The sequence below is a fragment of the Diaphorina citri genome, unplaced genomic scaffold, assembly GCF_000475195.1.
Source record: "Diaphorina citri unplaced genomic scaffold, Diaci psyllid genome assembly version 1.1 scaffold4308, whole genome shotgun sequence".
NCBI lineage: Eukaryota > Metazoa > Arthropoda > Insecta > Hemiptera > Psyllidae > Diaphorina > Diaphorina citri.
The window spans coordinates 7004-11513 of record NW_007381707.1 but is presented as its reverse complement, the minus strand read 5'-3'; the positions used below and the strand labels follow the sequence as shown (position 1 = coordinate 11513).

The 4510-nt window shown below is 34.0% G+C and overlaps 1 long non-coding RNA gene across 1 annotated transcript; it reads right to left on the bottom strand.

Annotated features, from left to right (window-relative positions):
• Positions 1–1700: 1700 nt before the first annotated feature.
• Positions 1701–2105, bottom strand: LOC113472209. The gene is made up of 2 exons (XR_003394626.1): positions 2049–2105; positions 1701–1784 (listed from the first exon to the last, which is right to left on the bottom strand). It is a non-coding gene; the product is annotated as an uncharacterized LOC113472209 (long non-coding RNA).
• Between the last annotated feature and the right edge of the window lie 2405 nt (positions 2106–4510).

Genomic DNA, 4510 nt, shown 5'->3' with positions numbered 1-4510 from the left:
TGTGGGGGGGGGGTCATTTTGAAAATCTAAATTGCCTACAGACAATACATTTCTTCAGCTATGAATCCAATGCCTTCTTAGCAAATGATCCAACACTGTGCCAGGCTTTAACACTGTACATACCTGTTTAGTTAACTTCTGTGTTAGAATGGGAACCAAATACTGCAAGGCACCCTTAGCATAGAATCTGGAGGTGCGAGTCGGGGGTCTACCAAAGTCTGCTGCCTCGCTGTCTTCTATGGCCAGGTCTACTTCTTCATCACTCACATTAGACCAGAACTCAATACCTGTTGACATCAATACAATAGGTTGTATAAATCTAAATAAATTTCATGGTAGAGTTTACAGTCTAGTACTGACTTTATACAGTCTATTGTTGAAAATTTTCCGAGTATGTCGTTGGGGTATTCACGCTAAAAAAAAAGCACCTTGGGGTAGCACATTTTGCTGCGGTAATTTTCTATATATTCACAACACAGATTAGAAATATGTAAACCTACCTGGTTGTAAATAGTGTTTTCTTTTCAATACTTACAAGATTTGTTACTGCAGCTTGTTCAAGAAAATTTTGTGCAGATTGTAGCTCATTGACATCTGGAAAGATAAAAAAAAAGGAATTACCTACTCAATACATCTTCATTTCTGTGCAACTTTTTTCCCCTGCAGGAATGAAACAGCTACTAAAAATAAATAAATATTACACTGTGTCACCTACGCTACAGTGAGTAGGCCTTTCTTCTGACACCCTTTATCTCTTTATAGAGAACCAACCAATCTTGAAATTGAGGCTTGATCTGGAAGAAGGGCATAACTACAAAAACATAGTTTTGAAGTTTTGAGATAATTGTGTTTAAATTTTTCATTTTCAAATAAACACAATGTTACAGGGTTCACAAAATTGGCCAAAACTTCTCGTAGAAAAGAGATAGGAAGATGATTCTTTCACAGTCATGGTCAGATCAAAGTTTGCTATCAAAAAATGCAGACTCCCCAAAAAGGGCGTAAATGACATTACACCCTTTTTTCTAGATCACAACTCAATTAATTATAATGGTTTGATGGATAAAATCAAGAGTTTTCAAGAATCCCAGGTCTGGATGAGACTTTATGTACACCCTGTACACCCTATCTTTCATAACTCCATAGGTTCTGTGCTTCTGTGGCATAGCTCACCAATTAATGCATGAAGTCAAATTATATTATACATACATAATCAGAGAGCACATAGAGTTCATGATAATCATTGCTAACAAGCTAACAACTCTAGTAATGTGTATATGTATTGCTCTATTTACAAACAAGGAACAATGTGTGACTAGTGACTGGGTTTTGCCAAACTAAGGAATTACATATTAAATTTGCATATAGGTCAACCATAAATATAGCCCACCCATGTCCATTAATTCAATTTTTTTTTTTGTTAGTTTAAGGGAAAAAGTTTTTCAGAAAAATGTTTTTTCTGATTTTTTTTTTTTTTTTTTTTTTTTTTTTAAATAAAAATCTCAGGTACATCTCTAGCATAGAGTGATGATTACTCTTTCACTTCTTGCCTCCTATTGCCCTAATATGAACAATGCATAACCTCAAAATTTCAAGACCTTGTTAAATTTCTCTGGCTTTCTCCCCTGTACAAATACATTTTGGAAATCAAAACTGATGGTGGAAAAACCAAAATTCTGTGTAGGTTCGAAGCAGAATACGGGGTCTACCAAAGTCTGCTGCCTCGCTGTCTTCTATGGCCAGGTCTACTTCTTCATCACTCACATTAGACCAGAACTCAATACCTGTCGACATCAATACAATAGGTTGTCTAAATCTAAATAATTTCATGGTAGAGCTTGGAGTTTACAGTCTAGTACTGACTTTATACAGTCTATTGTTGAAAATTTTCCGAGTATGTTGTTGGGATATTCACACTAAAAAAAAAGCACTTTGGAGTAGCACATTTTGCTGCGGTAATTTTCTATGTATTCATAACATAAGGATCTTTTTATCTTATGGCACATAAAACTAGTCTACTAACTGGTAAGTAGGCAGCAATAACATACCTTGTAAAGCAACTTCATCAATATCACTCTTCATAGCTTCCAATGTAATGGGGAATAAAGAAAAAAAAAACATCGAGATGGTTATACTATTAATAGAAAGGGATAGAAGATAACAAGATAAACAATAATGTAATTTGCTAGTGCCTACCAATAATTTTTAATAGCTGTGGGTATGACATTGCTAAATCCAGGTTTTCGTATCTCTTGTTAAATGCTTCAAGAATTTTATTTATTGCTGATGGATACTTTATGTTTGATGTATTTTCAAATAGTACATAGTTGTCATTTATTCTTAGTCTTGCATATGGAATTTGTATATTTATGTTGGATAGTAATTCAGGACAGTCAATTTTGTTGTTGAATAATTTGTGTAGGAATATTAGTTTTTGTCCTTCTCTTCTTTCCTCTAATGTTTGTATGTTAAGTTGTTCAATTAAATCTTTATAGGCTATTCCTTCTGGATATGTTGGGTAAAATTTGTTTTCTAAATAAAATAAGTATTGAGTGAATCTCTTTTGTACTTTTTCAATTTCATTTATCATATCTTTTGTTTTAGGATTCCATACGTTTGAACAATATTCCAGTTTAGATCTGATTATTGAGTTGTAGAGCATTATTAAGGTGTCTAGATCTTGTATTTGTTGTGCGTGTCTTTTTATCAATCCCAATCGTTTGAAACAGTTCTTTATGGTGGTTTTTATGTGTATGTTGAATTTTCCGTCGTGTTGAAAAATTACTCCTAAATCCTTTTTTTCTTTTACATTTTTCAAAGGTTCATTTGCCAAATAATATTGATGTTGGAATTTTATTTTACCTCTACAAAATTGTACTTGTTCGCATTTTGATATGTTGAATTGTAGTCCGTTTTCAGTAGACCATTTATGTGCATTATTAATATCTTCTTGTAATTTATGACAATCATCCTTACAACTTATGCTTTTAAAAATCTTTAAATCATCTGCAAAAATAAGTGCCTCTGAGTGTTTTAGATTAGCGATCACTCCATTCATCATGAGAATTGCAAAAAGACTAGATAATTTGCTACCTTGAGGAAAACCTGATGTTGGTATAATTTCGCGTGATTTGGTGTCCCCATACTTGATTTGTATTGTCCTGTTGTTTAGGTATGAATTGATGAAGGTTGTAGTGTCATCAGTAAATCCAAATTTTTTCATATTATTCAACAATACCGAAAAGTGCACTTGATCAAAAAATTTTGATATATCGGTGTATATTGTATCTAGTTGCTGGTTATTGTTGAATGCTTTTTTTATTTTTGATTCCATTATCATTAAGTTAGTTTCTGTTGATCTTTTTTTGAGGAAACCGTGCTGTTGTGTTGTTATGTTATGCATTATATTTTTATGAAGTTTGATATAAATTATGTTTTCAAATACTTTTGCTATAGAGTTTAGTGTTGATATTGGTCTACCGTTCCGAGAGCGAACATTATCCGTTCAGGATAAAATCCGCCCCGGGCGGGAATCGAGCATGCGGCCTAGCGCTTACAAGGCAGAAATGCTACCAACCAAGCTAAAACTAGGCTGGCTGATTTGACTTTAGGGAGTTTTTACTTAACTTTTATCAACTGAAGTCTTCTGATTTTTTTTTTGTTCTTTTGTCAGTCTCTTACAGCTAGGCAGCCCTATTTTGTACCCTTTGTTCTCTTGAATTTTTCATGTCCTCTTGAATTTTTTTCCTTCAAGTCTTGATTCAAACAATTTATTATGACCTATCCGACCTCAAATTAACTTTACCCAACCTGAGTGGGGTCGGGAAAAACCAGCGCAATCGATTGTCACCCATCCGAATTCTCACCACGCTCAAAGTTAATTTCCAGTGATCTATTTGGAATTTGGACTGTTCTGGGAAACGAAGCGAAGTACGAACGGTTGAATAACCGCCGCAAATTTGGCTTCACATTGAAAATATTTCACTCCTGTCCACACTTTCTGACATCCTTGATGTTTGAGAATATAGCACTTAAAAAAATCTCGAAGTGAGAAACTAGCCATCGCTTTGTTCAAAATAAAAATGGCGTTGGTATTTAGAAATGGTGGGAAAATTTGAAAAAAAAGTAAAAAAAAAAAGAAATGAAGAAAGAAAAAAATCAGATTATCAGAGTGGATTTTATTAATACTTTATGTTCAGTGTTCAACCCTTCTTCTACCAATTTTCTCAATAATCTGACCAAATGGCTCATACCGACTTCATTGGTCATGTCTTAGAAATACCCACATTCTGTAACCACTGGTAAGTTGTCCCACTTAAGACAGAACCGAGACCACAGTCATAGCTTAGATTCAGATTCTAGTCCCAGCCATTAAAAGCTAGATAAGTTCTAGCCAGATAGGTGAAGATGAGACAATATTGTTTAAAATGAATGGACTAACTAGAGTCCAAGTGTCACATAGTAGGTAAGTACACTCTGGGTTCCATTCCTCAAGTGGGTTAGTTTACAT